The sequence below is a fragment of the Hyaena hyaena genome, unplaced genomic scaffold, assembly GCF_003009895.1.
Source record: "Hyaena hyaena isolate Hyena2069 unplaced genomic scaffold, ASM300989v1 scaffold_147, whole genome shotgun sequence".
NCBI classification, from domain to species: Eukaryota; Metazoa; Chordata; class Mammalia; order Carnivora; family Hyaenidae; genus Hyaena; species Hyaena hyaena.
In genome coordinates this window covers 2,838,340-2,860,324 of record NW_024080779.1, presented here as the reverse complement: position 1 = coordinate 2,860,324, position 21,985 = coordinate 2,838,340, and positions in this window count along the sequence as shown.

The following is a 21,985-nucleotide window of genomic DNA, read 5'->3' as shown; positions in this document are numbered from 1 at the left end:
TAACAAAATTGACAGAGAATTGGATAACTCAATACATTACTGTCAGATTAATGCTAATTTTATCATGATTTGCTTAGAAGAATAAATATTGCACTAAATTTTAAAGTAATACTCACACACTCATACCTAACTCACAAATTATATTCTCTAAGAATTTATATGGATCTTAAAAATAATAGTTGTGAAAGTAGCTTAAGCTATCTCCTGCTTGGTTAGGCTCAGTGCTCTGAAAATCTCTCCCATGTGAGAGCCAGTGAGAGAAGGGTATGTTATCATGAATAAGCCCTTCTCAGAAGCTCAGCAGTAAACAAGGTAGTAGGGACTGGCCCCAGAGTGGCATCGGAATCCCCTGACAACGCTCCAGTCATCTCTGAGAATATTTTCCTGAGTCTTTCTTCAAATGAACATTAAGAGCCTCTCCCCACCTTCCAGCTCTCTGTAGTACAGCTATCTTACCACATTACCCCCATTCCGAAACTTAGCCACTAACCACCCTCACCATTCACAGCCAGGCAGAATTCAGAGTCATAAAATGTAGACCTGAGGGCCAGATGGTGCCCTCAGCCATGTTTTGCTTGCCTTGCACAGTATGGTTCTAAATGGTGTATGTGAGTTCCCTTAGATAGATGGCTGTCCTCTGGTTTGTACAATTGCCACAAATTCCTCTTGTGGGACCAGCCAACATCTAACATCACATTCTGTATTGGTCCACTAGGTACTTCTTTCCCGGGGGCCTGATGCTGGTTGCTTTTATTGCTGGTCTACTCTCACAGGCTTTGTAGCTGTTGTTGCTATTGACTTTCAATGCTAATTGTTTCCCTTTATCTCAACACATCATAAGCAGGAGGAAACAGGAATGAATGAACCAGCTCTCCTAAGGACACTAATGAGCACATTAATGTTAGGAGGCCCTACAGGCCAGGGTCACATCCCAGAGGTCATGTAACACCCAAAAGGCTGGTGTCCACCAATCACCAGCTTTTAGGGAGTATATCATTTTTTAAATTTATTTCTAGGAGAGAGAGAGAGACAGCATGAGCAGGGGAGGGTCAGAGAGAGAGGGAGACACAGACTGAAACAGGCTCCAGGCTCCGAGCTGGCAGTCAGCACAGAGCCCGACGCGGGGCTCGAACCCACGAACGGCGAGATCATGACCTAAGCTAAAGTCGGACGCTTAACCGACTAAGCCACCCAGGCGCCCCTAGGGAGTATATCATTTATTAATTCACTTATTCATTCATCATTTATCCAATTTCTCACCTACTAAACAAATTTTACAAGCACATAAAAAACCTTGAGGCAAGTACTTGGAAAATTGACATGAGTGGGACACAGCTCCTGTCCTCAGATTTTTTCCGATGGAAAATGGCAAAAGAAAATTCAAGACTGATATGTAGCTAGTCCTTGCAGCTGGCTTTCTACTAACATGTTAGCAATGGATCCAGACACTGAGCTGGAATTCAGGGAGTCTTCACCATATGGTAGGAGGGGCAGTAGTGATGACAAAATCAAGATAGGGGTCAGTTCTAGTGGGATGAGGATGTTGGGCAGGCTACCAAGATAGTCTCAAGCACAGGAAACAAGACATTAATCAGAGCCAAGATATAAAGTAAGGACTGGCTCTCAGAATAAGACAGTTGGCCAATTATCAGAATGGAAGGGAAAGGTCAGAGCTATCCTGGCAATAAAGAGAATTGAGGATGAGTCCGAGAATATTGGTCTGGAACTGCTGAAAGCATCTGGCAAAGATACATCCTAGAGTCAAAATGAACTGTCCTGCTGCTGGAATAGTGGAAGGAAGGAAGGGACCCATCACAGAGAAGAAAAGAGGGACGCAAAGCCTTACCAGTCAGTATCCTGCTCGTGTGGATGACTCGCTGGCTGGTAACTTATACCTCTCGGAGGGAGGTAAGAATAGATGAGCGAGCTACAAAATGCCTTCTTTCCTTGGGACTCAGTACTTTTGTAAGAGCAGAGATGTATCAACTCAATAAAATGGATTCAAATGTCGTACATACAATTAGTCATAGAACTTACAGAGTTAAAGCAAGCTTATAGCATTTATCACCATAAATGTCCTTGAAAACTGTGAATTTCTCTTTCCAAAATCAAATCATTTAAAATCCACTATGGGGACTTGCTATTTAAGTAAACTGTGAAGTTAAACCTTTTGTAAAGTTGAGGATCTCTTGTGTTATGTGAATAATTTCTCCCCTGATTATGTTTGTGTATCTGTGTGTCAGATCCCCTTCAAGTGGGAACCTTTCAGGATGAGGAGTAACGTTGAACTGAGGCACCACTCGTGAGAGTTAAACATGCCTCCCACGGCCAAGCTCAGGATGTGACATTTAAAAGACAGTGATTCACTGTTGTTTCCGTTGCCCCACAGTCCAAGCAAGAGTGGCACAATTTTGCAGACATGTTCCAAAGCAAAGCAAGGCTGTTCAAGCCCAGAGCAACACTGGGCAACAGGAAGACAGAGGCCAGGCGGTGTGGGGATCGGAGGACGTAGCCTCAGAGAGGCGGCAGCAGCCACCATTCAGGACATGAAGCGAAGAGAAGTGTGGCTCGCGGGGAGGCCAGGAACAGTGCTGGAAGTACTAGCAGAAGCCACCCCTGTCAGGCTGATTTGGAGCTTGAATTGAAACTAAAAATGGGTAACAAATTAGGAGCATAAACAACAGAAGACGTCTTAGAGACAGACTAATAAAAGCCTAACCAAATCTAATAACCAAGACTAATAAAAGTCTGGAAAACTGAGAAGGTGTGGAGTGACCAGTTGGTCCTTGTTTGCAAGGGATTGAGGGGTCTCATGGAAGGCGGGGCTCCTGGGGCTCCCGATATACTGGGTGGTTGGTCACACAACGTGCACCTGGCTAACAAGCCATGTGGGGTTAAAAATGAGGAGAGCACTTGGTGTAGTTGCCCCTAGAATCTATAAATACTGCATGATCACTGTCCCCTGGCACGATTCGCTTCCTCTTGCTGCTGTAACAAACTACCACTACTTAGTGGATTAAAACAACACAGGAGCACCTGGGTGGCTTAGTCGGTTAAGCGTCCGACTTTCGCTTAGGTCATGATCTCACCGTTCGTGGGTTCGAGCCCCAGCGTCGGGCTCTGTGCTGACTGCCAGCTCAGAGCCTGGAGCCTATTTCGGAGTCTGTGTTTCCCTCTCTCTCTGACCCTCCCCTGCTCACGCTGTCTCTCTCTCTCTCTCTCTCCTAGAGCTAAATAAAAATATTAGAAAACAACAACAACAACACAAATTTATTACAAATCTGGAGGGCAGAGGTCAGAAATGGGGATCACTGGGCTGAAAGCAAGGCGGTAGCCTCCAGAGGTTCTAGGGACAACCTGCCTCCTTGCCTTTTCCAGCTTCTAGAGCTGCGTTCCTTACATTCCTTGACTTGCAGCCCCTCCTTCCAGCTTCAAGGCCAGCACTGCAGGTAGCACCTTCGGTCTCTCCACTTTCAACTTACTACCACCTTCTGTCTGTTTCTGGCTCCTCCCGCATCTCTCTTCTAAAACCCTGGCGGTTACATTGGCCCACACAGGTAACTGACGATGATCTCTCCAGTCTGAGATCCTCAACTTGATCGCATTTGCAAAACACCTTTTGTCATCTCAGGTAACATTCACAAGTTCTGAGGATCGGGGCATGGACGTACTGGGAGGGCCAGAGGATCAGGGACCGGGGGCGGCCAGCTTGCTGGAGATCTAGGACGGCAGTGAGAGTTGAGTTAGCATATGTTTCAGCACTCCTTCACCTCTACCCAACCCTGCCCATATCTCTCCGACACCGACAACTATTAGTTGTGGGGGCAAAAACAGCAGAAAGCAAGAAAAGGTAAGTGGGGGAATGACCTGGCTACACTGGGAGATCTAGCTACACTCACTGCCCTCAGAATATGCCCATCATGTCCCACCTCTGGGTGTTTCTTCAATTCTCCCCTACCACCACGTGTGTGCAGGGTTTCCCAGTATACCGAGGATTTTAATCACTTTTTAACAATCCACACAACAGTCCTGCCATTGATTTAATATTACCCAGATCTTGCAGATGGGAAGAGCGAGGCTTAAAAGTGGAGGGAAAAGTGAGGCTTAAAAGTGAAGCAGTTGGGTGGCTCAGTCGGTTAAGCATCTGACTCTATGGGTTGGAGGCCCGCATTGGGCTCTCTGCTGTCAGCACAAAGCCTGCTTCGGATCCTCTGTCCCTCTCTCTCTGCCCCTCCCCTGCTCTCTCTCTCTCTTTCTCTCTCCCTCAAAAACAAATAAACACCAAATAAAATATCAACAACAACAACAAAGTCAAGCAGCTGGTCAAGGTCACCCAGCTCCAAAGTATAGATCCAGAACTCAGAAGAAAGTGGGGAGAAAGTCCTTAGAAGATCTGGAGTTGAACTCCCTAGACTTCCCACCCAAAAACTGCTGGCAGAGGAGACACCCTGGCTCATGGGTAGGCACATAGGACACCCATCAAACAGGCCAAGGGAATGGAGGGCAGGAATACATGCCTCCTATACTTTTTTCTTTAATGTTTATTCATTTTTTGAGAGAAAGACAGACAGAGCATGAGTGGGGGAGGGAAAGAGAGAGAGAGAGAGAGAGAGGGAGACACAGCAGGCTCCATGCCTGAAGCAGGCTCCAGGCTCTGATCTGTCAGCACAGAGCCTAACGCAGGGCCCCAAATCGGCTGCTTAACCAGCTGAGCCACCCAGGCGCCCCCATGCCTCCTGTTTCAATGGACCCAATCAAAGGGAGCTTAGAGTTAGCACTGAATTTGTTCATTCCTCATATCTGGAAGGCCAATAGTATTATTACTCAGCCTAAGCTATAGAAAAGTGTAGAAAATTGGGGAGATGGAGTGTGGTCACCAAATTCTTGCTAACAGTTACCAGGCGTTTTTGAGAAACCAATAAATAGTATATGCACATAGCTATTCCACAAAGCCAAGTATTCCCTAATCTGGAAAGAAAGTAAGCGAGGATAAATGGCTCAAAGGAGATAAACAGGGATATAGACAACAGGCATGCCAGGTGAATGACAACCCAGTTGTGTTGAGGCTGAATCTGTATAAATTAGGAACACACCTAATGAGACTGGGGCTGTTAGCATCAAAAAATTGGTTCATTTTCATTGTTAGTGTTCCGGAAAGGAATTAATTAATCTGGCAAACATTTGTTGGCGTCCCACCACATCCCAGATACGGGATTAAGCTTTTACACATTTGCTCATTTAATCCTCCTAGAAGTTCTAGAAGGCAAATGTTATTATTTCTAGTTGGAAGACGAAGAATAGGTGGTGAAAGGCTGACTAGCTCACCCCAATGTCACATGGTTGATAAGTGCCAAAGCCGGAAGTTAAACCCAGGTCTTCAACCTCAAAGTCCTATGTCTGTACAGAGCAAGTTCGTTAATCACAGTGCCTACTTTTGAAACTGTTAAGCTGCCTCCGTTTCCACCAATGTTACTAAGAAGGATGGGGTCTGGGAAAACATAAATTGAAATAAACACAAACTTTATTAGGCCTCTTTATGCGTAGGGGTTAATTGTCCTCCTCCAAGACCCACCCCATAAAGAAATGCCTCCAATAGATACACAACTGAATTACAGGCATGCTGCAGACGGAAACGACTAGGAAAGAATACTTCTGGAAAATGGCTGCTCATTGTCTTACACTCATACATCAGTTAATGCTTACAAATATATTTGCCAGTGTATGGACTGAAACTCAAGACCAAATCACTCTGAGAGATTAAGCTATCACACCGATATTTGTAGCTGTCTGTTACTTATTTTCTGAATCGTTTCTTCATCCCCTTCTCTCCAAATGAGAAAACTGAATGACATTATTCCACAGGTGGGTACAGTAATGAGGATTAAGAGGAGGGACTGGATTCTCCGTGGACCAGCAGGCCAGTCTGAGCAACCTTCAGAAGTTGACCCAGATTGAGTAGCAGCAAGGCTCATATACCAAGAATATTCCTTTCCACCTATTCCCATTCTCTTTGTAGAAATCGACCAGGCTATTTTAGCTTTGAGGCAAATAACCCCAAAAGCTGCAAGACAAATGCATGATTTGTCTAGAAAAGAGAGGAATTTGGGATGGCACACTTAGTATGAAGAAATAGGTAATTTCAAACAATTTGAAGGAGAAAAAAAGTCAAATTCAAAAAACCCAGGAATGGTCAAAGTAGTTTTCTCTCTGAACTCTTTGCCCCATGGAAGAAGGAAAAAAAAAAAAACAAAAAAACAACAAAAAAAAACACTTCACCTGAATAAGTGAGGAGAAGCGAAGATTTCTTAACAATGGTTAGGAAATCAAACGGACTCCTGGAGTGGAATGCAGAATGGCCCCAATCATCAGCCAAGAACAGAACACAGGCAGGCTCCCTTTCTGGCTTCTCTCCAGGACACCGGCAGCCCTAGCCACTGCCTTGAATCTTTCATCAGCCTTCTTCCAGCGCTCTTTCCCCCTGGTTTCCCACTGGCCCCAGAGCGGCAGCGTTCAACAGGATCAAAACTGCCACATGGGGCCAAACTCCTTGCCCTGACACATTTTCCAGTGGCAATGTTTGAGTAGTCAGTATCCAGCAAACGTACTATCTAGTAAATTCTTCTGCTCTAGCCCAAAGGAATGTCACTAATGGGGACATGTCAGACCATGAGATGGACTGTCTCAGAGTTGAGTTTCTAAGGTGCAGTTTAAATAGTGATAGTCCCTAACTAGCTAATTGAAAATCCATCCCGTATTTAAAAAAAAATTTTTTTTACATTTATTCGTTTTTGAGAGACAGAGAGAGACACAGCACAAGTGAGGGAGAGGCAGAGAAAGTGGGAGACACAGAATCCGAAGCAGGCTCCAGGCTCTGAGCTGACAGCACAGAGCCCGATGCGGGGCTTGAACTCACAAACTGCAAGATCATGACCTGAGCTGAAGTTGGATGCTCAATTGACTGAGCCACCCAGGAGCCCCGAAAATCCCTCCCATATTTTAATGTTAGATTCCTTTTTAAAAGAATTTTTAAATGTTTTATTTATTTCTGAGAGAGAGAGAGAGAGAGAGAGAGCGCAGGGGAGGGTCAGAGAGAGAGGGAGACACAGAATCTGTAACAGGCTCCAGGCTCTGAGCTGGCTGTCAGCACAGAGCCCGACGCGGGGCTCGAACCCACGAACCGTGAGATCATGACCTGAGCCGAAGTTGGGCGCTTAACTGACTGAGCCACCCAGGAGTCCCGAAAATCCCTCCCATATTTTAATGTTAGATTCCTAACTAAAGGAACTTCCAAATCTTCACCAAAGAAAAGGCACTTTTGCTGATGAAAGCGATGAGACTTTTCTAACACTGGCTTCCGTTTTGGCACAGCTTTCAAGTCCTCTTGCAGTGTCAGACATTGGACTGGTGGGTAAGAGATGTTTGCACCACCTCCAAAGCCCTAAGGTAGACCTGATTTAAGAAGCATTTGGAACGAAAAAAAAAAAAAAAAAAAAAAACAATAAATAAAACAAAACTCCCTGCAGAATCTGCAAATCGCTAGATTCTCCACTCCTTTGCCTTTATGAACTGAAGACCCCTAGCAAACACAAAATGCTTGAGAAAGGGATTAAGACACTTAAGGCACTTCTAGGCATTTCTAAAACGGAATCTGAGATCTCAGATTGTGCGGGAGTCCTCCCCAAGGGAAAAGGCCCAGCACCCGAACACCACGAGGAGCAAGGAGAAAGAGTCTACTTACTGGGAAGAGAGCCGTGAGGGCCTTGGGATTCTGGAGGAGTGCGTGTTTATGCGCATGTGTTCTACTGTAGGAAGGGTGGATAAAGAAGGTAGGGTCACTAAAAGTGGAGGGGGCATTCAACATAAAGGTCACTGACCTCCCAGTCTTCCTGGGTCTAATCTAGGAGCCAGTGGAGGAAAAAGGTAATGACCAACTGGCCAAAGCCCCCTCATTAGGCTTGAGGGCTCCCTCTACTAGGCTACAACTAAAACTTCTATTTAAGTCAAGTCACCTGCCGCCTGTTTATAGAAGTCATAATACATCTCCAAACCAGCTGAAAAGGGGTTTGTGCTATATTTTAAACCAAGCTTCCGCCACATCGTGTGTCTCCTGGAAAGACCGTCTCCAACATGAGACTAGCAAAATCCAGCTGAGCCAAGCATCTCACAAAACGTCTGCAAATCACTGTGCCCACCCTGACTATCAGCCCCCAAATAAAACATTCTTAATTACACATATGGAGTGAGGGAGATGGCCCTTAATTTTTGTAAACTCAGACAACAAAAAGACATTGAGCAAATCTGGGGCACCTGGGTGGCTCAAGTAAAGGTCTAACCCTTGGTTTCGGCTCAGGTCATGATCTTACAGGTTTGTGAGTTTGAGCCCCATGTTGGGCTCTGTGCTGACGGTGCAGAGCCTGCTTGGGATTCTCTCTCTCCCTGTCACTCTGCCCACCCATCTCTCTCTCTCTCTCTTTATTTCTCTCTCCATAAACATTTTAACAGATCAAGCCAATCTCAACTATATTCCCAGGATGAAGGACTAGTTGGCTTTCTGCTGATTTGTTCTTTAATAATGGCAAGTTCTTTTAAAGCAACGTCTATCATTTATACAAGGTAATAAGTTTTCGTTTAGAGAACTTCTCAGTTCCACGAGGGAAAAGAGGACAATATTTGATAACGAAGGAAAACTGACCATTATCCCCTTCCTACTCTGTTATTACAATTCCCCATATTCTTAAATACGTACTGAAAAACTCAACATGACATTTGCCTTAATCCATGAAAACCATTTTTCTCTCCCTCCTTCCTTACGTGTTCCGCGTTTTGCTTCTTGCTGCGTTTCCTCTTGCGTTCCTCTTGCGTTCCTCTTCCTTCTCCCTTTCTCTCCCTCCCTCTCCTGCCCTGTCCCTTTTCTTCTCTCCCTCCCTCCCTCCCTGCATTCATTCCCGTCTCTCTCTTGGGTGCCTTGAAGGAAACTCAGATCTAGGCTGACAGTATGACCTTAGGCACTTTTCTCTCTGCAGAGGTCCAGGCCTCAAAACAATCCACTGCACTGAGTTGACATAACTGGAAGAATTAAAACTGTGATATATGAGTCTCATAAATACTTGCAAATCTTTCAAGAAGGAAGAGTATACACTTTTGAGACTTAATCACCTCTCAGCTGCATGGTTTGGGATATCAGTCAGAGAGCAGCCAGGTAACCAGAAACTCTTTTCGATGGAGTCTTGGAAATAGAGGGTATTTAAGACAAGAAGTGCGTTATGTGGTTGAAGGAGGAGCTGAGAAGCCAAATTGAGGGAAGGTGGGCAGCTCGGAAATTAGAAACAGCAGGAGGCCACTAACACCCCTGGGACTGGAAAGACAAAGAAAGGAAATGGGTTTTTTCTGGAGCCCACGGGCCAGAGTTACCCGGAAGAAGCTAGAACTACATGGAGCCTGTCTGGTGAGAAGTGGAGCCACAGAAGAATGGCCACCACTTCTAAAGGTGCTGCCCCAGGCTGGAGGGCTCAGAAGGGAGGTAAGAAATACCGTGGCTTCTTCCCTCTTCCTGCCCTCCAGGCTCCTACCTGCCTCCCTCTTTGGCTGTATGCAGCGGAAAGCTAGTTTTCACTGGTGCCTGAGACATGTGGCCTGCAGGGGTGAGCATTCCTGTGTTACCAAGCAGGGTAGGGGAAAGGCAAAGAATGAATCTGGGGGCCAACAGGTCCAGAAACAGCACACTTATTTCCCTTTCTGTAAAGTAAGAAGAATAGTACCTACCTCCCTGATTGCTGAGACAGTTTAATTATGGAGTCTATGTAAAGTGCCTAACACAGTGCCTGGTACAAAGCAGCACTCAATACATGTTAATTTCCTTTCTTAGTTCCAAGAGCTCAAGAGATTCATGCTTTTTTCAAAATGCCGGGTCCACCTGGAACTAAATATTGTTTGTGTATTCAGAGCCCTTTGTTTCTAAGACAAAAATTAGGCAATGTGGAAAAATGTTGCTTATATTTTCATCTGTGCTAATTCTTAACATTCCTGTTGAAACGAATAAAACTCTTGCTTTCCAAATGGTTGTTTCAGATTTTTTACTTTCATACCAGACTTGTGCCCTAGTTTGCCAAATAAGCTGTATTCTTGCCCGATTTTGATGTCTGATAGGGTCTTATAAATTGATTTCTCTTATGATATCAGTTTGTAATAGCAATGGTCCAGATCCAAAGGAGTTAACAAAGTCTACTAGTGAATACTAAAAGGGGGCTTTTGTGATGGAGGAAAGTCCCTCAACAAAAAGCTAACTGAAGATAAACATCCCCACTGTCAAACACCAGCTGAGCCCAAAGCCTCCTGTTTATGTTAGAGAGACCTCTGTCTTATAAATGTGTCCTTCAGCCTCCTAGACCAGCCATGAATATTTCAGCAAAGAAATTTGGGAAAACCTGGGCTAGCCTTTTCAGAAAATAAAAATGCAAAGATGGAGACAGAGGGAATATTTAAACCTCATGCATTATTTGTAATCTGAGATGTTGATCATGAAAGGGAATTTGTGTTTCAGTCGACAGTGCTGCCACTTAGGAAATCCCAGCCCTAAGGGACTGGAAAATTGTGGGAATTTGATTGGCCGTTGACATTTACAAGTTAGACATAGAGGACTGGTGACTGCAGAAAGTGTCTGTGAGGGAAGTGCAATTTGCAGCAACAGAGAACCTTTTAAAACTATCTGTGGCTCTCCCTCCGACCCCCCAAATCTCCAGCTAAGGGATGAATTCCCAAAGTCAGGAAAATTACACAGGGAAAGATCAAGAATGATTGAAGCCGTTTTTTCAGAAGCTGAAGATATTTGGTTAATAATAATAATAAAGGTGAGAGAAATAAGCATTTCTACTACGACTCCTGGATTAAAAAAGAAAAGGAAAAAAAAAGAAGATGACCCTCATAGAATATCAGCTTTGAATGCGAGATCAGGGGATTTTTTTTTATTTTACCTTAACTAAATAACTTGCTGGGAAACAATGCAGGTCACATCATTCCCTGTGGTCTCCATTGTCAGTCTATGCGTAAGTGATGGTGTTAGCCAATGACTTCTAAAGTTTCTAATGATGCCAAGATTCGATGGCCAATAGATATAAGCTTTATTGTTTTTTTAAATCTTTTTTTTTTATGTTTTATTTATTTCTAGGAGAGAGAGAGACAGCGTGAGCAGGGGAGGGTCAGAGAGAGAGGGAGTCACAGACTGAAACAGGCTCCAGGCTCTGAGCTGGCAGTCAGCACAGAGCCCGACGCGGGGCTCGAACCCACGAACCGCGAGATCATGACCTAAAGCGAAAGTCGGACGCTCAACCGACTAAGCCACCCAGGCGCCCCGATATAAGCTTTATTTTAGGATTCTAATGTGTAATGAGGAAGTCAGACTGAAGGTAAAAGGAGGGGAGGGGAGAGAGCTGTTTGTATTCCTGCTGAGCTAGAATAAATAATGATCTTCTTTCTGTCAACAAAAGGCCTAAGTCAGCAGACTAGGTAGACAATGTCAGTAAGGACTTATAAAGATTTGTCCTTGGGGTTAGCCAAAAGTTGACTCCAGTAAATAGAGTCATTGTCCACATGGAATATCCAATTCCCAGCCACTTAGCCCTGCCATGCCTCAGAACGGCCTTTGTGAAGATGGTAAGATAAAACAAAACAAAATAACATAAAATACAATGAATCCAGTGTTAAAACTATTTAGTATCCTTGCCATGTTAGAACCTTGTCAGCACCAAACACTAAGATGTAACTGATCTTGTCAGGAGAATACATTTTGATGGAAGAATAGGGAATGACAGTGACAAACAACTTGGAGATCCACCAGGTAAGGTTTTAAGATGTACTAGTAGATGGTGAGCCCTTTGTTGAGGTTATTCCTGTTACCCCCTCAGAAGTCCCTTGTTGAAATTGTTCTAATTTCCCAGTATACCAGTTAGATAAGTATGGTTTAGATCTTTTGCTTTGGACTATGTTTCCCTCCTTTAAATCACCCTCTAAAACTCCCCTTCCCTGTGTACCATAAACTCAGACCCATGCAAGATGAATTCTAGCTCATCTGATAAATCAATCAAATGGGTTAGTGAGCACTTAAGGCCTAATAGTAACATGAAATTATATTAAGATATATTGCTTTTGTGGTTTAAAATATCGGCCCTGCGGTAAAACAAATACGGTTTCTGATCCCAGCTCTGCCACTTTGATAAGCTTTGTAACCTTGAATAAATAATTTAGCCCCCCCCACCTCAGTTTCCCCATCCTGAGCAATCGGGGAGTAGCTCTTACCTTACAGAGTTTTGTGTTCCATTAGATATGGCATGAAACGGAACACCTGGTGTGAAGAAGGTATGTCCCTCCCTTTCTGATCTCCATTTTTTGCCTGAACAATTTACTTCTTCTAGCTCTCAATGGTATTGATTCCACCTATGCAGTTAACCAGTGATCATGATAAAGGAACCAAAAGCCCAATATGTTGGCACCACAAAATATGCCCTGGAAAGCTGTTGTCCAAGGCTACAATATTGTTCCATCTCCTATTCCAGAGATACTGCTGGCTTTTGATGCCTTCCATTTATCCAGAGGAGGTGGCAATTTAACATTCCCCGGTTTGTGGAACACTTTTTCAAAGGCATTTAGTGAAGCTTAATCAATATCAAAGGAACTAGGCAAGAGACAGCAAAAGAAGGGTCTAGAGTTTAGAGTCAAGTAATTCCAGGAAAAATCCATTTTTTTCTAGTGCTCAGGAAATATCTAGGCTGTCTTCCTCAGAGTGATAATAGCACAGCTCTCCTACTTTCTTTTTTCTTAAAGATTGTATAAGGGCCTTTGCCTTCCCGGAATAGCTACTCCAGACGTTTTCAAACAAACTCACCCAAACCCTTGGACACTAATACATCTAAAGGGCAGGGGGCCGAGAGGGCCAGACATTAGCTTAGAAACACCTTTGCTCATCAGGTCATTACTAAGACAGCTAGTTGATTCCTCTGGGGTTTAATTCACAGAAGAGCAAGTTGTAATTTTCCGACAGGAGCCGAGGAGCTGACTATGACCATCACCTTTATTACTCTGGACAGCCAGGCCCTCACAAGCGTCAGCGTGCCCTCATGCCACTACAGGGGAGGTCCATCCCGATGGGCAGCATGGTGGGGACGGACAACAGTTGTGATGGCTGCTTATTAAAGTCATACAACAGAATCATCCACAGCATCATGCTGACCTTTTGGTCTTGAGAGCATGACTTTGCAAATAAATCTGGTGCCATGACACAATTCATGTGACATCAGGCCTCATCCGAGGGCCACAGCCGTTAAGCCAGGTGCCAAATAAAGCCCTATCAGGACCTCTCTTGATAACAGGGAAGATCAGACAGAGGTTGGGCTGACAATCTTACCTCACTAATTTGAATAATATGGAGAAGACTGTTCATTAATGTAAGCCAAAATTCCATATTTATGAATCCATAGAGCTTTATTTAGGACATTCAAACATAGCCAGTGACTCAAGAGTGCATAAGCAAAGGTTCTTTAATGCAGAAATAAATATTTTTGATAAACTGCTAAGGGCTAAATATGTAATTAATCCAATAAATGCTATAGGTATTTTCCAATACTGAAGCAATTGAAGAGAGCTTTATTGGAAAAGCAGGATTTGCGTTAGGTCACAAGGGAAGAGCAGCACATAGAAAAGCAAAGAGGAGAGGCAATGATTTTTTGAGTGTGTTAGTCCCTTGAAGTTTAAGAACAAAGGCCCAATCAGTGTGCTTCACTGAGAAGAGAAGTAACTCTCCAGTGTATGGCTCTGTGGGGAAGTAGGGAAATACAGGAAATGGTCTCAGCAGCTCCACAGCCAGGCATTGTGTGGCCCTTCAACATCGTTTAGGAGGTGTGGTGTTAGTAATTGAACAGCAACTCTAAAACTCCAACAGGTAACCAGACAAGTAGACATCTATTACTCTCAACTCTATTCCACGTCTTCAACTATCTTCGCCTTTTCTGTTTTTCACTTTCTGGTTACATCTTTCCATGTTCCCATCCATTCTCCTACAAATGAGTTGATAGTCTCTCTCTGTCTCTCTCTGTCTCTCTCTCTCTCAACTATCTCTCTGCTTATTTGTAGCTTCTGACTCTTATAATATCCTATGTGTGTCTAGGTTCTTGCCCACTCTTCCATCTACTGATACTCAGTGTGTTTTTCATACATGTGCCACAACACAGAGGATCTAAATAGGCTGGATTATCACTGTCAAGTTTAGAGTACCCCTTTTAGGAGAGCTCTTATGCCAAGCCATCCATAGATCACTGACCTGTCTAGATGACTGAGTTTGGGTAAGGCCCAATGAATTGTGGCTGGAATGGTACAGTCATTTCACATAGAGCATGGCAGTAACCCATGGGCAAATTCTCAGGAGTCATGCAAGTGACATCTCACAGCGAGTAGTAGATCTGGTGCCACCTTTCATGGTCTGTCCACCATGCTGGAAACTAAAAGGTGGTAATTTACACGCCTTTGGGAAATAATGAGTAGATTGGTATAATGGTTTGCTAGGGCTCCCATAACAAAATCCCACACACTGGGTGGCTTAAACAACAGGAATTTTCTCATAGTTCTAGAGGCTAGAGGTCCAAGATCAAGGTGCCAGCAGATTTGGTTTCTCCTGAACTTCTCTCCTTGGCTTGCAGATGACTGCCCTTTCACTGTGTCCTCACATGGTCTTTCCTCTCTGTGGGCACATCCTTGGTTTTTCTCCAAGTGTCCAAATTTCCTCTTCTTAGAAGAACACTCAGATTGGATTAGGATCACCCTAATGGCCTCATTTTAACTTAATTCCCTCTTCAAAGGCACTATCTCCAAATATAGTCATATTCTGAGGTGCTGGAGGCCTGGGGTTTACCATATGAATTTGGGGGAGGGGGAACACAATTCGGCCCATAACCACCAGGATGACTGAAGAGGAAGTGAGGGGACGGGAGAAGGAAATAATGTTTGTTAAGAACCTGCTATAGGAGGTACTATACTAGGTGCTTCTATAAGGGCTTTCTTGTTTAATTCTCCAAAAAAACTCCCATGAGAATGGCACTCGTTATTTGAATTTTATAGAAAAAGAAACTGAAGACCAAACAGCTTAAGATTATACAGCTATTGAGTTGATATTCAACCTCAGATGTGAATTACTCCCAAGCCAGTATCCTTGTCACTACCCACTGCCACTCCCCAAGGCTACTTAGAGAGGCCCTTTCAGATATGTAAGAATTGACTATATAGTGCAATTTATTGTGCTGTATATTGCTATACATTGACATTCAGAGAAGACCTAAATGTCAAGGAAAAGAGTATGATAGAGAATCACTGAAGTATTTGAATTGAAAAGAGAAGATAGTGGTATGGAAAGTGATGTTTTAGGGAATCTAGTAAGAGACGACTTTTATTGAGTGTTTGCATCAGACATGGTAGTAATGAGTGTTTGCATCAGACATGGTAGTAAGAGCTTTACATGAATTAATTTATTTATTCCCCACAACCTTATGAAATAGATATTATCATCTCCATTTTACAGAGGAAGAAATTGAGACAGGTTAAGTAACTTGTCCAAAGTTCACACGGTTTGTAAGTGGCAGAGCTGATATTTAAACACAAGCAGACCGGCTCAGAATTAAGCTGACACAAGGTATGAAGGAGGAAATACAGGGAAAAGAGTCTGTACATAGTGAAACCAATGCAGAGGTTATTGTAAAGTCTCAGTTCAAGAGGACAAGGGCTAGATCAGGGAGATAGAGGTGGAAAGGAAAGAATCAGTTTGAGGAGATAGAGGTGGAAAAGAAAGGAAAGAATCGGTTTGGGAGACACTGGCGAAGGATCTCTGCCTCTCACTGTTAGGAATGGGGCATCCGCAGGAAAGGAGAAAGACAGGGCTGCCTGTCTGCCAGGTCTTTCTAAAAACTACCTCTAGGTTTCCTGCCTATTCATCCATGACTAAAACAGAAGAAAAAAAATAATAGAATCCTGCAGGTCTGTTTCTCTAAAGCAATAGCCTAAACCCACATGACTTGTTCTTTCCAATCAAAAGGTAGTAATTTTCTAATCTCAAAGGAGAGGCATTTGCCCCCACCAAACAAGAGTCTAACTACCATCTATTGTATTTACTGGTGATTTATACACAATGGTTTCCTTAGCAACGAGGAACTAACAACCTGGTTGTTTGGAGTTAAAATGAAATTTCTAAGATTTTGGAAATTATATTCTAAAAGGATTGCAGTATATCATACAGAATCATGCATTTTGCCTAGTATTAAAGAAAATTGAATGTACTCAAAAAAAGATATTGAAAATAGTTTTTGTGAACGAATGTTGACAATCTCTAGACTAGCCAAAGGGCACACATTTCAAAAAATTATGGAGATTTCATTGAAAATAGTTTGGAAACCAGATTAATTGTTGACTGACAATCTTCAAAACATCTCAGTTTGTCATAAAAAGAAAAGTACCCTTATATTTTTCCAGCATCACATTCATTCATGTGAAAATGAAAGTGAAAAGGGAGTAAAACAAGTTTAGTAAGTGCCTCCTACCTACATGCTTCCACACATATGATGATGTCTTTTCAGTCTAAAGATTGTCTTTAGACCATACATTCAACCTAATCATTCTGTTTCCTGATTCCAGGAAAGATATTTCCTAATAAACATACTTTACTTTCATAGCAAAACTGGGGGGCAAGTGTAGCCAGTCCATTGAGTGATTGGCACCCGTTGTGTGTTGACTGGCATTCAAGGATGAATTCGTGTGTGGCAGCAGTTGGGGTAGTTGGTGCCCCAGTGACCTAATGGTCAAAATGGTCAATGCTGCAAGGCAAAGCTATGTCGATGTCTCGCATAGACTGCAAGAATGTCAGAATAGCACTGAGTCAAACAGTTCTGCCAAAGCACAGTGCTGCACTGAAGATATTCTAAGATAGAATGGATAGAAAGCAAAGAGCCTCTTCTGGAACCTAAGAGTGGTGATTGGGAGATGTGATGACTATGGTACATAGCAAGTTATTTCAGATGAGCATCTCTTGGCCTGCAAATATTTCATTTTTTAAGTTAGAGATCATATGTAGAAAATCACAATCAGGGCACGTTTTATCAAATATACCAATTCCTAAATGGTGGGAATTAGTACTTACCTGGATGTTGGGGAAGGCCTGAAGATCAGTTGTGCTTTCTCTGATTGTGTATCTTCTTTATTTTCTTTACAAGAAAGCTATTATCAGGACAATTCATTGTAAAGCACTATTACTTTAAAGAGAAAAACTTGGCTTTTCCTTCCCCTGGCCAAATTCAATACGAATCATTGCCATCATCTCTAGTCTACAGGAAGCCCCTTGAGCAAGATCAGTCATCCAAAGGCAACAAAGTGGCTCCTCTCTCAACTTTGCTCTGCTCAATGTCCCAAGTCCCCCAGTGAAATTATAACTGGTTCTTCAGCACTTAATTTTACTCTCCAGTCCTTCTCCATACTTGTTTCCTCTTGCAAGAAAACTCATTGTGAGCAATACATTTCAAAATGCTACCATGCATTTAAGAAGCAGGCTTTTGCCAAAATGAAATCACATTCTTTGGAGGCGGACAGTTCTGGATTTCAGCCACTTTAATCATTGCATGAACTTAAGTAATTCCATCTCTGAGTCTCAGTTTCTGCACCTATAAAATGGGGAAAATAATATATACCTCATAGGTTGTTACAAGGATTAAATGAGGCAATGCATACAAAGAGTGTGGCATAGTGCTGAGTAAGTGTTCATTCTCATGTTAAGTGTTAAAATATTAAAATTAATAAATGTAATCTATGCAAAATGTTTATTTTTATCCTTCCTATTTTGCTCTCCATTATGCTCTCCACTATAGCAAAGCTAAAGGAATCATTGCAATCAATTACGGGTCTCTATATTTTCTCATGTTTCTCCAACTCAGGAAAGGCAGCCCCTTTCCTGTGCCTTGGGAAGTAACTCATAATTGATGTTGACTCAGGTCTTCATATTTGTGCATGGGTATGATACATGGCTCTCAGCCTAATCATCTGGATACATGAGGTTCAGTCTCGAGCAGTAACACAGAAATACCAAGTACCGCAAGCACCAATTTCCCCGGTCACAGGCCCAGACATGCTTTTAAAAACTGCCCTCCTCTGAGCCACCACCATTCTACCTAATACAGAAAATTGCAGCCAGTTATTCCCAGGTAAGTCCAGCCATTTCCCAGTCAGTTTAAGTTGTCCTCAGAATCAACAATCAGCTCTGGGGATATTTGGGAAGGAGAAGGCAGCTAAAGGGAATGCCACTGTGTTGGCCTTGCTTTCTTACTGCTGCAGATGTAACTCATCCCATCTGTTCCTAGGCACACATGTTGCGCGACACTCCCTTGAATTCTATATCAGTTGATGTTTGCTGTTTAACAAGCTACCTCAAAACTTAGTAGATTAAAATAACAACCACTTATTTAGCTCACAACTCTGTGGGTAAGCAATTTGGTCTGGACTCAGCTGGACTCATTTATGCATCCACAGTCAGCTGGCAGTCAAGGACCCCATTCACATGTCTGGCGATTGGCTGGCTGTCAGCTGGGATGAGAGAGTAACTGGACCACATGTCTTTCATAATCCAACAGGCTGATCACAGAGTAATCTGGAATCCCAACGGAAGCAAGAGAAACAAACCCTAATATGTGAGCACTCCTTGAAGTTTCTACTAGCTGTCCTATTTTCTGTTGCCTCACTGGCCAAAAACAAGCGACATGACCAAGCTTACAGTCAATGTGAAGGATGTTGTCAAAGAATATAGAAACAGAAAGGCATGAATGAATAAATTAGGAATACTGCATCAACCTGCCACAAATGGAAATCACTTGTTTTCTAGTCATTTAGCTCCCACTTAGCTCTTTGCCAGATGACGAGCCAGTGAGAGGCATCATATATCCCAATTCATAGCAAAGACTATTCAAATCATACACAGACTCCTCTTATCCTGGATAGAAGCACCTTACAAACACATCGGTTCTCTTTCTTTTTCTCTCCTTTAACCTCCCCACTCAATTTAGAGAACCACAGGACATTTTCATATGGTCTCCCCCTGTCCCTGGAGGGTTCAGAAAACTTAGGGGATGGGAGATGACAAGTAGTAAGAGTAGAGGAGACTTATCTTTGACCTTTTCTTGCGTAGACCTGTCACACTGTTCGGCTCTATGATAAGGCTGCTGCATTGGATCAAAAGCAAGTGGATTGCTCAACCAGGCTTCCCAGCTCACTGGTCCTCACCTAGGATGTAAAACTTAGATCCTTCCTCCTTCAATTTCTTCAACCTTCAAGTGGATTTTCGTCATGTTTTACCACCTCTCATTTTTGGCCTAATAGGATGAGGGGACAGAACACAAGAGCCTCTGGATACAAGTCTAACTCTCTTTCTACCTCTCCAAATCTCTCTGCTCTTCTCATTCCCTGCCCAAAAAGTCTATTTTCATGTGTGTGTGCATGTATATGCACACGTGTGTGTTGCACATGTGATGGACATGTGATGGACATGGGGAGAGTACGAAAAGGCAGGAGAAAATGTTCACATTGATCTTGTATTCTTCCTAATTGCTTTTCAAGTATATTGAAACAAGTGGCTGGGTTTTTGGTTGTTGTGGGATTGCTTTGGGTTTTGGTTTTTGAGCTCAGGAGCTAAAAATCTGTCACCTTTATTTTTGGCGCTTATCCTAATAACTACCCCTACAAATTCTGGGAGCTATTACTCTGGATGCACAGATTCTGGTCAGAGACTTCATTTGCCTCGGAATTCTGCCGTAATTGAAGGCAGAGCCCCCACAGAGTCCTTGTATAACTTGGAGGGGAGCAGCGGGGAAGGGAGACCTATGTTGAGGAATCCAAATGCAATGATTTACTAGGGAGAAAAAGGCAGAGGCATAATATCTTCAAGTATTAACGGATGGGTTTTTATTCTCTTTTTACCCCTCATTACCCCTCAATATTTCCCATTAAAATTAGACCTTGAGGCTGAGACTTATTACCTCAGGCAAGAGCCCAATGCATAAAACACACAGTCACATTCTCAGAGTTTACTTTGAAATTAGACCCCTGAAACCTTTGGCAGAACCACTGTCTCAATAGGTAAAAGCTTTGGACTGGAAAACCCAAGATTTTGGAGAGAGAAAAAGGGTTTGAGTTTAAAGACTTAGAGCACAAAGGTTATCGCACAAACAAGGGAGTTGGGCAGAATTTATGGTGAAAGAGCCAATTTTCCTCATCCAAAATGAAATTAAGTTAGATTGGCTGAGGAAGGGGGAGAGCTGAAAGTCATTTCTGGGAAGATGGGTGATGGAAACCCCAGAAATGTTTGGAGAATACTTAGAGAAGAGACCTGTGTTTAGCTTCCCTGACGAAAGCTCAAGAAAACAGCAAGTTTGGCAAAAACCGTGGCCAGATACGTCTAGAGAGAGAGGACCAGAAAGTCTTCCAAATATCCTAAGATCCCAGAGGGTGATGGGAAGATAGGTCAAGTGTATCTGTGCCCTCAAGAATGGTACACATGACTGAAAGATGTGTAGGAGTCTTGTGATTTGAATAAGGAAACACTGACAATAAATTCCGTATTAACAGTGCAACCTACGTCTGGTCAGGACTGTGGACATGAGGAGATACTAAAATAAGGATGAAGACCAACAACTGAAATATAATAGGATCTCAATCCCCCTCCTCAGATACCAAAAGAAAGCAGAGAATGATCACAGACAAAATACCCTGCCTTCCACTTTGGTACTTTGATAGTAGATACCCCAGAGAAGATACTTAGATAGATAGCTACCCCACAGAAGAAGGGAGAAGAACAAAACGTTGATTTTTACTGGGCTTTTCCTTGAAAAAAAAAAGTGCTTAATCACACATTTGACTAGGAGTACCTTTCTTTAACTGTCAACATTAACATTTCTGAGACTGAACAGAATATGGGCTATAAACAGTATTGGGGAAGGAGAATCACATCTTTACATACTTGAATTTGACTATGAAATCGTACCTACAAAAGGCATTCTATTGCTGCTGTAGTAAGTCACCACACATTTAGTGGCTTAAAAGAATACAAATTTATTATCTGATAGTTCTGGAGATCAGAAGTTCTAAAATCAAGATATCAACAAGGCTGTATGCCTTCTGGAGGCTCTAGAGGAGAACCCATTTCTGTTTCCTTAGCTTGTCTAGCTTCTCGAGACAAATTTTGGTCCTCAGCTCATAGCCCCTTCCTCCATCTTCCAGCAACAAAGCATCTTTCCCCACTTGACCCCCCTCCCCTCCCTTCCTCATGTCTCTTTCTTTGACTCAGACTCTCTTACCTCCCTCTTTCCCTTATAAGGCCCCTTGTGATTACACTGGGCCCACCCACATAATCCAGGATAATCTCCCCAACTCAAGATGCTTAACTTAATCACATCTGCAAAGCCCCCTTTGCCATCTAAGCTAACTTTCACAGGTTTCGGGGATTAGGATATGGATATCTTTAAAAGGCCATTATTCTCACTTATCACACAGGATAATCTGAGCTATGACCCAAGACCCAGAAAGCTTCACCCTTTTATAGATCATTTTTGGTAAGGACCCATGGAGCCAAATGCTCAGGAGCACAGTCTCCTACACAAGGCTAATGATCAAAACTGATCTTCAGCCATTATGGACTGATATGGCCCTCCCAGTTCTTCAGAGCCAGAATCTGTGCTGATTGGCTGCTGCCTGTGCTGTATCAGTTGTTAAACATTTTGACTCTCACCTCTGGCGACAATGACAAGTTGAGAGGTGCCACCCTGATGGTGTGAGCAATTAGAGTGAATCCCTTGAGCAAGGCAGCCTGCAGAGCTAAATGGGCTGAATAAAGCAGAGATTTGGAGACTTAGGTGGATGAAGGAGGTAAATAAAAATGATTCTGTTTTCCATACATATGTCCTGGATAACAGCCAAAACG